General features: G+C 45.1%; 1 non-coding gene across 1 annotated transcript; it reads left to right on the top strand.

Annotated features, from left to right (window-relative positions):
- Nucleotides 1–11,060: 11,060 nt before the first annotated feature.
- On the top strand, nucleotides 11,061–11,145 carry TRNAR-UCG (transfer RNA arginine (anticodon UCG)). Its single transcript has one exon. It is a non-coding gene; the product is annotated as a tRNA-Arg (tRNA).
- The last annotated feature ends 3,237 nt before the right edge of the window (nucleotides 11,146–14,382 follow it).

Here is a 14,382-nt window from a genome sequence, read left to right as displayed (position 1 = left end):
TCGTGCCTTCCTGGTGGTGATTCTGCCCTCCCCGCTGCAGGTGGGTTGCAAATACACACATCTTGTTAGCATGGCGGTTTGACTGCTTCCTTTAGCAGCCGGAATTGCCACAAAAGAATAAGAGATGATCAAAGTATAACACATTCTTGTGAAACCAGAGAAAGCTTTCTTGAGGTGGGGTGGACTCGAGAAGGAGGACAGGGGGTTGAGAGGACGCAGGAAAATGTTCAACCTGCTAAGTGTGCGGAGGGTCAGAACAGAACCGTCACTGTCGCTGAGTTGCTCTTGCCGGCTCTGCCACTCACTAGCCACACGTCCTTGGGAGAGTAATTCAGCCGCTCTGAGCCTATTTCCTCATTCATAAAATGAGGACAACGCTAAAATCTATCTCCAAGGGTTTCTGTGCCTTGCACGAGGTAACACGAGGGGCACACTTAACTAGGCGTGTAGTCTGTGCTCCATAAAGGCTTCCTCGGCATTCGGAAGGCCCTTCCCGCAACTCTTCCCAGGTTTAATTCTCGTTTTGTTTCTTCTTGTCCAGCAAATTACAGTCAACAGTGAGAGATGACCAGGTCGTCAGACGCAATATGCTTCTCATTTGTGCTGTGCTGAAACAGTGGTAACGCATCCATCTATCAGCTGGAAAACTAGTTTAATTAATTGGCTTCCCCGAGCGGTACCTTCTGGAGTAGATCTGGAAATTTCTTAGGACACCAATATCCACGGGTAAGCAATCAGGCACTTTGTCCAAACAGAGCAGATAGCAGTTTCTGCTGTCGGGAGGGGACAGGCAAGCTCTAGTCGGGTGCTAGAGAGTTCCGGGAGCCCTCCAGGTTATCCTTCGAACCTCCCCACACGCCTGCCGATTGTTCACAAACGCCTGGTTTCCTCCACATCGTCCAGGGGATGGAAGCTCTGGTGCGATGATGTGCGGCGCGAAGAGCTCGGTGTCACGTTCGGCCTTCCCTGCGCCATATCCAGTGGCGGTGACGTTCCTCCCGGCCTGACTCGTAAGACGATTTCCATGATTAATGAGTGGTTAGGACAAGAGAGCCATGACCGGAAGTGGGGAAGCACAGAGAGAGCGCGACTGGAGTGGAAACTGCCAAGAGGTGTGTGGCGAGCAGTGGCAGATGCAGGGGACAGTGCTCTCTGACTGTGAACGGAGAATGAAGGGCCACTTTTCAAAACAGAAACACAAAGCCATCAGCCAGCGTTCCCATAGAGCTGCTCCTCTCCCATGAGTCAGAACAAATGTCAGAAGTGAAGAGGAGGCTCGCCACAGAATTTCTAAAATAAACAAAGATCCGTTTTTTCCCAGGATCCCATCGTGCACAAGACATAAGGTGTTTCAGGGCTCCCCGGGGAAACGCAACCAACAACTGATAAGATCTTATACTACATTTTATACTATATTGGTTATGTTTGCACTAAGGAATTGGCTCATGCATTTGTGGGTGCTGGCAAGTCCAGACTCTGTAGGGCAGGCTAGAAACTCATGTGAGACTTGATGTTGCAGTCTCGAGTCTGAATTCTATAGAATGGGCCAGGAGGATGGACACTGAGGCAGGATTTCTCCCCTGAAACCTCGGCCCAAGGCAGGATTTCTATGTTATAATCTTTTTTTTTTTCCAGAGAGAGAGAGAGAGAGAGAAGAGACCATGCGCAGAGGAGAGGGGCACAGGGAGAGAGAGAGAATCTCAAGCAGGCCCCATGCTCAGCGTGGAGCCTGATGTGGGTCTCGATCCCATGACCCTGGAATCATGACCTGTGCTGAAATCAAAAGTCAGATGCTCAACCGACTGAGCCACCCTGGTGCCCTCTATGCTATAGTCTTAAGATCGAATTTCAGGAAGCCTCAGTGTGTGCTCTTAAGGCCTTCAACTGATTAGATGAGGCCCACCGACATCATTGATGATAATCTCCTTCGCGTAAAGTCAGCTGACCGTAAATGTCACGTATGCCTCTAAACTATCTTCACAGTAATACCTAGACTAGTATTTGACCAACCAACTGGGCACCATAACCTAGTCAAGCTGACACATAAAATTTAACCATCACGCAAAGGAAACATTATCAAGAAATGTTTACAAAGCAGCTAACAGAAGGACAGGTTAATGAAGGCGATGGACATGTAGTTCAAGCTTTAAATGAAAGAAGGAAAGAAGGAAGGAAGGAAGGAAGGAAGGAAGGGCCCTTAGCATATATTAGAAGACAACAATAGCTGTGTTTTTAGCTAGTGCCTACACTATGCTGTATGCTTACATAAAATACCTCAGTTAATCCTCACAACTCAGTGAGATAGCTACAAAAAAATCCTCTTTTATAGAAGAGGAAATGAAGATCTGAAGCACTGGAGTGCTTTTCCCAATGGCACTCAATCCATAGGTGACAAGCCGTAGCCTAGAACTCTCTTCTGTCTGACCATGGAACTTTTAGTCACTGCAGACTCCCAGAGTGAGACTGGAAAGATTCACATGTCAGAGTTAAAAATCATAAATTCAGCTCTAAGGCCTATTAGTTCTTCTTTCAAACTTACTATATGCCAGGCACTGTTCAAAGAGCTTTACCTATATTAACTCCTTCGAGCCTAGCAATAACCTTACGACGGATGCACTGTTACGTCCATCTTGCAGATAAGGAAGCGGGCCTATGCCTTGCCTATGCAGCAAGGAGCAAGAATATTCGGAGCAAAATCATAAAATAGGAAAACGTTTCTTCTGTTGCCCAAGCACTCACATCTGTCCCTGATGCCCAGTGCTTTTACGAGTAGTGCTACCAGATGGAAAACCTCATCGCGGTCTGTCCTGGACGGCCCTAGCGGCGAGAGAACAAGACTGAACGTCCAAAGTCCTCAGCACTAGCCTCTGCTCCAGCACTAAATGACTTCTCTCTAGGCCCCGATTTCCCAATCCTTAAATCATAGGTATTGACTGCACGTTATCCTGGGTTCCAAGCACTTTGTCCCCGAGGAGCTGATGGTTAAGACGAAGGACGGGTTGGTAACTATTATAAATAAACAAGATGAAAAACAGTATCAGCAGAGGTTTCTCTCCAGAGACCTGGCCAGAAAATATGTGCCGAATACATTTCTGTGGGTTTCAATCCTAATATATCCGTTGGAATAGGGTTTAGCTGTGTGTACAGAAACCAGACCATAGTAACGTAAGCAAGCAGTGACTTTAAAAATGCAACCGAGGGGGCGCCTGGGTGGCTCAGTCGGTTGAGCGTCCGACTTCGGCTCAGGTCACGATCTCGCGGTATGTGAGTTCGAGCCGCAAGTCGGGCTCTGGGCTGATGGCTCAGAGCCTGGTGCCTGCTTCCGATTCTGTGTCTCCCTCTCTCTCTGCCCCTCCCCCATTCATGCTCTGTCTCTCTCTGTCTCAAAAATAAATACACGTTAAAAAAAAAATTTAAAAAAAAAAATGCAACCGAGTTGGGAAATTCACGGTCCAGGCTGGTACTGCTTTTCCACAAAGGCTCCTTCCAGCTCTGATCTCTGCTTTCCGCCATCTTCAGCCTGTGGCCTTTCCCTTTCTGACATCCAAGATGGTTTCAAAGGCGGCTGTTCCGCCACCAGGTATTACTTCCAGGGCTAAGCCTGAGGAACGATACGTGCAAGCGGAGTCTGGCCCTTTTTATCAGGTAACTAGCCTCACTGGAAACCCTACTTGGTATATTTCTGACTGCATCACATTGGACAGAACTGTGTCAAATACATAGGAACCAAAGCTCCGAGGCACCTCGGAAAGTTGAACTTTTAGCTGGCCACATTTCTGCTCTGGGTAAAAATGATTCTTTAGTAAGTATGTGAAGGAGAGTATCTTTGGAGTGGGCGAGTAGCAGTGTCGGCCACACCCAGTTTCACTGCCAATAGCTCTGCAACCTTGACCAGGTTAGGTCACGTCTATGAACACAGGCGCGAAGTCAGCCAGCCCTGGCTCAACCGTGCCCGGTTTTGTGAACCTAGACAAACTGCTCATCTTGTCACGTATGATAATTTCAGGATAGAGGACCCACCGTCATCCTTATTTTACAGATAAGGAAACTGAGGCTCAGGGGAAGTAGGAAATTCGTTCAGGATCACACTGTTCATCAATAGTGCAGCCACAGTCCAAACCAAGGTGTTTCAAAGTCTTTGTGTGAAAGCACTGTCTGTGTTGTGCCAATCCCAGGTCAAACCACAAAGGAAGGGCACCCGAAGGCATAATGCCTCCTTTTCCCTGTTCACTGTAGCCTTTGCAAACTAAGGTTGACCAGTTGAACAGGTAAGGCAATGGGATCTCTCACACACACACACACACACACGATTTATCAACTGCACGGACACAAGCAGAGTCAGTGGGAGAAGGAATAGGTCTAAAGTATCCCTGAAGGTCCCACACATAGTTATACAACACCTTCTGGTCCTTTTTCTTTTGATTCCACCCAGGTCCCCAGGGCCGTTAGTTCTGCTCTCTGGACAGTCCCACGGTGCTGCTTCCTTGACAAATTAGGCTGGTACAGGTTCCCCCTTTTGTCATTAGGCTGTAACACTATGGGTTGTGGTTGGACATCCTAGAGCCACCTTGTTTAGGGGTCCTTCCTGAGAGATAACCCTCATGCTAGTTGCTTTTCTTCCAAGGGAGCTGCAACCCCAATTATGTTTCTGTGATCAGAACTATGCAAATGACCAGATGTTTGTTTCTCCTCATATCTCACAGATACCAGTTGGGATTAAATTGACTTATTTTTTCATCGCCATTGTATTCTTGGCTCTGAGTTTTGGTGCAAGTTTGTATTTTCTCGGATCGGTAATTATTTCAAAAGCACTATTTAACCTTGTATGCAATGATATATTTTATTATCGCTTTTTCCTATCATTGTTCTCTCCAACACAGGCAAGTAAAATGATTCACTCAAGCTCACACAGCTTATTCGTGGCAGAATGGAAACTGGAAACCTTTCCTCATACTCACAGTGTTGTTTTGCACAATGTTTCACTATATTCTTGGTGCAAAGTCCAATTTTCCAGTTAGTTTTTTGACCATTCACAAATATCTTTTTCTCATAAAATTTTTTAATGTTTATTTTTGAGAGAGAGAGATAGAGTGTGAGCGGGGGAGGGCGGAGAGGGGGAGGGGGGACACAGAATGGGAAGCAGGCTCCAGGCTCTGAGCTGTCAGCACAGAGCCTGACGCGGGGCTCAAACTCCGGAGCCATGAGATCATGACCTCAGCCGAACTGTGAGGCTTAACCGACTGAGCCACCCAGGCACCCGACCCTTCACAAATATCTGAATGTAAGTAATCTCTCTCATACCAACACCTTGGAAATTCTGCAGTGTCCTCTGTGTTTTAATGCCACCATATTAAACAATCAACAAGAAACCTCAAATATATTTAAGATTGCTAACATCACTTGCCTTGGACTGAAATCTTACACAAACAACATACTTCCGGTGTGTTTAGATAATAAGATGCTCAGAGGATGGAGAACTTGACCTTCTTGATTTGGTCTCATGTCTCCAACCTGGTAACTTGTCTCATTAGCATAAGAGGCTGACCAAAGGGGTTTTTTTTTTTTTTTCCTTTGGCAATAGATCCAAACGACTAGACAAATCACATAAGATTTCACTTTGGCATTAAGATGGGCACCATGGTGACAACTTTTGAATGCAACTGCGCTTGTTCAAAGTCTGCCCGTGTATATGTAATAGAGGGTGAATATTTTTCACTGCTAAGACTCAGTTGTGCTATTACTACACCCTAATTTACCTCTGGAGGGAATATTTTCAGCAATTTATGACTGAATTGAAAATGAAAATAAAATATTTCCTAGCGATGACAAGTGGAATTCAGTCAAATTCAAGTCCAGAAGAAAAATGACATTGCACCACAACCATAAACTCTTAGAGAAAGACAATTTCCAACAATGTGATTTATGCTCATAACATTCTAGAATCCTGTCTTTTCCAACAAACCTTTGCAATCATTTGAGAACGGCCGGCCTGGAATGCACATTATTCTCTAAACATGGCATTGTCCACTTGAATGCCACTGTAAATAAAGGAGCCACCGCAGTGCCTGACACATGGGGTGCCAGAGGGCAAGTTACCTCAAAATTAACTTCTGTCTAGTATGATTAGCAGTCGGTAGCTGCGGGTGACTCAATACCTCTGACGCTCCAGGAAGACCTAATTGCTTCTCTTCAAGAATAATATGCAGAGACTCTGAGCATGAAGTTGGTTTTTGGACTCCTAAGATTTCTGAATCTCTCCCTTCTTTTAAAGGAAAATAATTTAACAAACACAATCTCATTCCAAAAAATTGGCCATATTGGGGGGGGGGGGCGCGGAGATAGAATGTTAACTGGAAAAAAAACCATGATATTAAATAGCTAGGATATTTAGGATACACATGTAGATATGTGTAGGATATCTAGGTAGGATATCTAGGTAGCTAGGATAGCTAGGATACACATGTAGAAACCAAAGCGTTGAAGGTAATCCAAATGTTAGCCATAGCTCAGCTGTAGGCAGTGAAATTACAGGAAACTATAATTTTCTTCTTTGCACCTTTTTTCGGTTTTCAAATCTCTTTTTAGTTGTAGTATGGACTCGATTTTTAAGCAAAAAAAAATTTTTTTAAGCATTTAAAAATGATCAATTGGCAACATTTCTCCGTAACTGTTACCTTGTATTTCCAATGGCTGGTTACAGACTGAAGTTCTCATTTCTTTAGCCTAACTAAAAAAGAGAGAAATTTCCTTCTTTGTGTTTTCCTGATTTGAAGATGCCATGATGAACTCCTCTGTGAAGTTCTTCCTGCATTTGATGATTCTTTTTTTTTTGAAGTTTTTAAATTTATTTATTTTGAGAGACAGAGAGAGTGCCAGTGGGAGAGGGGCAGAGAGAGACAGAGAGAGAGAGAGAGAGAGAGAGAGAGAGAGAGAGAGAGAGAGAGAGAGAATTCGAAGCAGGATCCCTGCTGTCAGCGCAGAGCCTGACACAGGGCATAACGTGGGGCTCGATGTGGCCCTTATAGATTGATATTTCAGGCAGCTGCCTGGAGGGTCTGCCCACTTTAACCCGGTTCTGGACTGATAACGTGTTTTCTTTTTTTTTTTGTTTAAGTTTATTTATTTACTTTTGAGAGAGAGAAAGCTGGGGAAGGGCAGAGAGACAGGGAGAAAGAGAATCCCAAGCAGGCCCCACACTGTCAGCGCAGAGCTGGACTCAGCCGGGCACCCTTTATTATATTATTATTATGTATTTCAACTTGAGCCACAAAATCATGACCTGAGCCGAGATCAAGAGTCAAACGCTTAACCAAATGAACCACCCAGGCGCCCCTGCACTTGATGGTTCCGATGCCAGCCTACTTAAGAGAGAACTCCTGAAATGTGTTTATGTATTTTCTCTTAGATTAACTTGACCTCCAGATACTTTCATGATGAGAAATGCATTCAAAAATAATGGAAATGATTCCCTTCACCTTTGCTCTCTCACTTCTGTTTAGAGTTGCTTTTAGGACCAAAGAAGTACTCCCTGGAGCAAGTCGCAGGAACGAGAAGGCAACATTAAGAAGAGGGCGTTGGTCAGTCGTCCTGACACATACGTGTTATTATATTATGTGACGTTACATGTTATCACATGAGGTTGAATTTATTTGTTTACTATTTATTTATTTACTTTAGTAATCTCTACGCCCAGTGCGGGGCTTGAATTCATGGCCCCAAGATCTAGAGTCGCATGCTCTTGGGGTGCCTGGGTGGCTCAGTCAGTTAAGCATCCAACTCTTGCTTTTGGCTCGCGTCATGGTCCCACACATTTGAGCCCCACGTGAGGCTCCGTGCTGGCCGTGCGGAGTCTGTGTGGGATTCTGTCTCTCTGCTCCTCCCCCACTGTGTGCACACACAGGCACGCGTGCTCTCCTCTCGCAAAACAAAGTGAACTTTATAAAACTTAAACCAAAATGAAAAATAAGTAAAATTTTAAAAACAGAGGTGCATGCTCTCCCAACTGAGCCAGCCAGGCACCCCTTATTATATTATTATTATAGATCTCCTATGCAGTATGGTCCACAGAATCACCTGGGGTCCATCTCTGACTCAGAAACTCCAGAGATTAGGCCCAGGAATATGCAACTATGAACAAGTGTCCCAGGTCATTCCAATACGCACCAAAGTTGACAACTATTATAACAGCAATTCAAGAAATTGTAGCTGTTTGTACCACTGTAGCACCTTTGGGTGACATCTGCATTCAGGATCACAGCCATAGCTAGCAAGATACAAAGGCTTGCTCTGGAGTCATCACTTACTGCTCTCCCTTTTCTATATTTATGATCATGACTCATTGGGCCAAGTAATACAGAAGGGAGTTTATTCTCATTAGATCAGGGAAGATAAGTAGAGATCATTTTTCTTCCCCATACCCTACTTGGGTGGTTCTTGCTTCATAACGCTCTGATCATGAAGCAGTGTGCTATAATTTTCGTGTATTCGTGCAAGCAATTGCTAAGCACTTAGTATGTGCTCGCTTGGTACTTCGCTAGGCCTAAGAAATATAGCTGTGACTAAGAGGCTGTATGTACCTCTTTGAGTTTCTTATTACTTCAATTCCCACAAACTTAGGGAGCTTAAAACACAACTCTACCACTTTGCGGAACTAAGTCCGAAATGGGTCTCACTGGGTCAAAATCAACGTGTCCATTGGGCTGTGTTCCTTTGGGGTGGCTCTAAGGGAAAACCTGTATCCTTGCCTTTTCCACCTTCCAAAGGCAGCCTGCCTTTCATGGCTCATGGCCCACTTTATCCATCTTCAAGGCCAACAAAGTTGCAGCTTTCTGACTCTTCTACTGCTGTCATCCTGCCTCTCTCTGACCACAGCCAGGAAGGATTCTCCAAACTTAAGGACTCAAGCGAGTAGATTGGGCCTATCTGGAGAATCCAGGATAATTCCTCTACCTTAAGGTCTGTACCCTTAATCACATCTGCAAAGGCCCCTTTGCTATATAAGGTAACAGATTCATGGTTTCCGAGGATTACGACGCGAGCATCTTTTTGGGGGGCATTATTCTGCCTACCACACTATTCCAAGCAGTTCAGTTGTGGCAGAGAAAAACATAACAATTACAGAACAATGTGCTGCATCCCATAATCATGACATGTGCAAATGCCTGTGGCAGCAAAAAAGAAGGAGCAACAAATTTGTCTTTGGCTAGGGAGTAGTCTGGGTAGGTTTCCCAAAGAAGGTGATGCTTGAGCTGGATTTTGAAGGGTATTCAGGAGACAGAACATAACATGGAGGGAGACACAGTTAGATTTAAAACTCCAGCTCCAGCCCTCGTGAGCTGTATGATCATGGGCAAATTTCTTAACTGTTCTGAGCCCAGGGTCCTCAGTTGTGTGTACAGACTAAACAATTTACTTTTCATAAGTTTACTGTATATTTTAAATAAGTTAAAGGTGGTAAAAGTGCTACGCGAGCTGTGACGTCCAGGAAATGAAATGGGCTGCATTCGTTAATGTGGCTTCTAATAAGGTAGGGTTTCTAGGTATCGCAAATAAAAATATAAGGCGATCAATAAAATTTGAGTTTTTTTTTTCAAATTTTTTGATGTTTATTTATTTTTGAGACAGAGAGAGACACAGCATGAGTGGGGGAGGGGCAGAGACAGAGGGAGACAGAGGATCCTTAGCAGGCTCCAGGCTCTGAGCCGTCACACAGACCCCCACTTGGGGCTCAAACTCACGAACTGCGAGATCACGACCTTAGCCAAAGTCTGACCCCTAACTGACTGAGCCACCCAGGCACCTCAAAAAAATTTGAGTTTTACATAAACAATGACTTTTTTGGTAAAAGTATGTTCCGTGCAATATTTGGGACATATTACACTAAAAAGATATTTGTTGTTTACCCAAAATTCAAATTTAACTAGGCATCCCATATTTTATCCGGCAACTCTTTAAACGGGTTGTAATCACGTTGTGCTACTAAGAGGGCAGTTGCCAGATTCCCCTTGTTCTTGAAAAAATCTAGGAAAGCCTCCTTGTTATGCAAGAGGGAAGTCATTTAAATTGATGCAGTGGGAGAATTCAGAAGGAGCACTGGCTGTAAGAGTCAAAAGGTCACAGGCCCGTGAAATGCCAGCCAGGCAAGGTCTTTGGCTTCTCTGAGCTGGAGAGGGTACGGTGGAGAATGGATCGTGGGCCTTGAAACAAGACAGCCCTGGGTTTCAAACATAGTTTATCCCTTTAGAAACTTTGTGACCTTGGCTAATCTACTTAATTTCCGAGCCTTGATTTCCCCATCTATAAAATTGAGATAATCATCAAATCTACTTCAAGAGCAATTTTGAGGATTAAATGAAGCCATTCAGGTAAAGAGATTTAGCACCGTGTCTGAGCATAACAGTGCATAAAAATATCAATATAACAATAAGTCCTGGAAAGCTTTATATTCTTATGACAGAATCTGGACTGTAATTAACTTTCATTTTATCAACACTAATGTCCTTAATATATCAGTGAGACGTAAAGACCTCATTATTCTTCCGTTACATCAATACTCATTGGGCCAGGCATTTGGCTGGCTCCTGAGGTGAAATAATAGGGAAACAGAGTCCTCGCTCTCACAGAGCTCAGGACTTTGATGGGGTGCCAGATAACAGAACAGTTGTGGTGAATACTGGAACTTGGCACCATTTTCACCCCCTTCTCGACTCCTCCCTAGGTGGTAGGGACTAGAAGACTAGACACTACATTTCCCAAATCCCTTTGCCAGAAGGGTTCAAGGTACGGCTTAGGCTCTGCCCATGTGAACCAGAATTTGGCATCTGTAAGGCGAAAGAGAAGCAGAAGCCACACTACCCTTTCTCTGGAGCAGCAGGTCAACAGCCGGGCCTTAACAGACTCAAGATTTTGTAGCAGGCCGTAGGCGTGTCCTCAGGAGTAACCTATCTCAGTGTCGCATGGCAGTTGCGGCCACATTCACCAGTTCCTTGCTGTTTCCTGACCTGAGAGAAGGGGTAAAAGGGGTGGGGGGAGGCAAGCAAGAACTTCTGAATTCCTGGGGCGCCCGGGTGGCTCAGTCGGTTGAGCGTCCGACTTCGGCTCAGGTCGTGACCTCACGGTCCGTGGGTTCGAGCCCCGCGTCGGGCTCTGTGCTGCCAGCTCAGAGCCTGGAGCCTGCTTCAAGTTCTGTGTCTCCCTCTCTGTCTGCTCCTCCCCCATTCACGCTCTGTCTCCGTCTCTCAAAAGTAAATAAAAGTTAAAAAAAAAAAAAAAAAAAGGAACTGCTGAATTCCTGAAAGCTAGAGCTGGACCCAAATCTAGTGGTGGCCTCCTTGACCTTCTTTCGTCCAGCTCTCCCAGTTGATTCAGAAGCACCTAATTTCCTGTGGTGAATCTCTTCCTTGAAATGCTTGCGGTGGTGTCTTTCCCCTGACCAACGCTGACTGACATAACAAGCAATTGCAATACCACACCATAAGCACGAGGTGAACTGGGTACATGTAATACGGACACCGGATACAATCTTTAAGGCCCAGGGAAGTTTCCCTGGAAGCAAAATATAGCTTATAAAAGGAACGTTATGCACTCCAGTCTGGCTGAATTCAGAGATGGAGGACAAGAGTGGTGAGAGATAAGGCTAAAGAAAGAGGGGTGGGTAGACAGTGGCGAGACTGCAAAGGGTAAGGGTGAGATCGAAAAGTGGTAAGACTATGGGCCACTGGATGGCGGTAGGACAAGTGGGACTGAAGGACTTTAAGCAGAGGAATGACACGATCAGGTCTGAGAAAAAGCATCGCGCTGCTGCTGTATGGAGAAAGGTCTGTACGATCTAACAACAGAAGCAGGGAGCCAGTTAAGAAAGTACCGTGGCAGGGGGTGCCTGGGCAGACCGGTCGGTTGAGGATCTGACTTCGGCTCAGGTCACGATCTCACGGTTCGTGGGATCGAGGCCCGTGTGGGGCTCTGCGCTGACGGCTCAGAGTCTGGACCCTGCTTGGGATTCTGGGTCTCCCTCTCGCCCTGCTCCTCCCCGCTCATGCTCTGTCTCCATCTCTCTCTCAAAAATGAATAAACGTTAAAAATAACAACAACCAAGCACTGTGGCAGGATCAGGTAAGCAGACATAATGACCTGGACTACAGACATAGAAACAAAGATGAGCGAAGTAGATAATTTCCAGGTCTAGTTTTCGTCTGGAGTTGACAAGATTTACTGATAGATTAAACGGAGTTGGTGAGAGACATAAAGGATTCTGGCCTAACACCAGTTTCTGGCTTTAAGAACCAGATAGGGGCGTCATATACTGTAAGGGGCAAGTTTGAGGAAGTCCTCAGTTTAGGACGGAAAAACCAGACTTGAGTATTGAACATGATAAAGCAGAAGTGCTTTTGAAGCATCCAACTGAAGACAGCAAACCAGCAGTTGGAGATAGAGGCCTAGGATTCTAAGAGAGCCATCAAAGAAGGTGGGCATCTAAATTCAGGAGTCGTCAGGACTTAGATGGCAAGTGAAATGCACTGCATATATGAGATAGCCTAGAGAAGGTGTGCAAACTGAGGATCAAATGATAGCTCAGTACAGGTGTCTGAGGAACTTCAAATTTAGGGGTTTCAAAAAGAATATGATAAACTGAGTTTAAAGCTATAGAGACATCAAGTATCACAAAGTCTAAAAGAAATCCACTGGATTTATCAGCATGCTGGTCATCGATGATCTTCATACTGACTCTTGGCAAAGTTACAGAAGGAGAAGACAGACTGCAGTGAGCTGAAGAATATGGAGGAAGGGAGGGAACAGAGTCACCGAGGGCAGAAAACTCTGAAGAATTCTAGCTGGGAAGAATCATAGAAAGAGGACTACAGCTGGCGGGGGGAAGGGAGTGAAGGGGATCTTCTGCAGTTCTGATTTTAAATGCTAATGAGGGCAGCCAGGAGTGAGGTTGAAGATACAGAAGAGAGAGGGATGACTGGATAAATAAATATACCAAGAAGTGAAGAGGAAGTGGGATCTAAAATAGCGAACCAAGATTGGCCTCACACCGGATAAGGGCATGCATGGGGCACCTGGGTGGCTCAGTCGGTTAAGTGTCACGATCTCACGTCGCAGGTCATGATCTCGAAGTTTGTGGGATCGAGTCCCACGGTGAGCTCTGCGCTGCCAGTGCAGAGCCTGCTTGGGATTCTCTCTCTCTTTCTCTGCCCCTCCCCTGCTTTCTCCCTCGCTCTCAAAATAAATAAATGAACTTAAAAAACATAAAAGGATGCATGCAATTGTAGATGTCTCTTGACGAGGTGACAGGCTACTGAAGAAATGACTACGAGTAGCTTCTGTTTTTATTGAGAAGTAGCAGGCCACTGTATCCATTGAGAGTAAGGAGAGAGGCAGCAGAGTTTTGAGGAGAGTGAAGTTGGAAATGGCAACACTTTAGAATTTGTCTAAAGGGATAAATAAGTAGGAAAATAAAAGGACTGATGGGAAATGCTGAAGGCCCCACATGGGTAGCATGTAACAGTCCAGAAGCCAAATCCCAGAGATTCCTCTTATTCCCATGTGACCGCTAGCATGCTGGCCGACTTGCAGAAGTATCAGTTTCTTTATCTGTAAAACTGTTAACAAAATCCATTTCACAGGGCTGCCACAAATATGAAATTTAGATCGATAAATGATGTAATGGGTATCTGTGCTCGTACCTTCCCAACATCCCCCTTTTTCCTTCTTGTAACACAAAGAACCCTTCTTTCCTGTTGGGGGTGCATTTCACGAAGTCGGAGAGGAACTTCACCTTTCTACCTGCGAACACGTGGCCCGGGCCTGGCCAATAAGAACTTGACCTCCCTAACCGCAGTGATTGGCTAAGGTATCTATGGCTATGCTTATCTATAATCCAAGCAGAGCCAACTATTTGTTTTGAGATTCCTATTCATAAGGCACTCTGTAGAGGTATACATGTGATATTTCTGGTGGCCACCCTTGCCACCATATTTCCCAATAAGAGGGTCGACTTCCCCGGTATTGAAAGTAATAGAGTAGAAAACTTCCCTGTGAAGTGGAGAAAGACACAAATCTATTTCTTTCATCTGAACATGTAAGTGAAGCCACACCTATAGAAAAGATCAACTCGTGGGGTGCCTGGGTGGCTCAGTCGGTTAAGCATCTGACTTCGGCTCAGGTCATGATCTCACAGTCCGTGAGTTCAAGCCCCGCGTCGGGCTCTGTGCTGACAGCTCAGAGCCTGGAGCCTGCTTCACATCCTGTGTCTCCCTCCCTCTCTGCCCCTTCCCTGCTCATGCTCTGTCTCTGTCTCAAAAATAAATAAACGTTAAAAAAAAAATTAAAAAAAAAAAAGAAAAAGAAAAGATCAACTCGTGGGCTTCTCAACCCCAT

The sequence above is a fragment of the Panthera onca genome, chromosome X, assembly GCF_046562875.1.
Source record: "Panthera onca isolate mPanOnc1 chromosome X, mPanOnc1 haplotype 2, whole genome shotgun sequence".
Classification (NCBI taxonomy): domain Eukaryota; kingdom Metazoa; phylum Chordata; class Mammalia; order Carnivora; family Felidae; genus Panthera; species Panthera onca.
The sequence above is the reverse complement of the archived record's forward strand: the minus strand, read 5'-3'. Positions and strand labels throughout refer to the sequence as shown.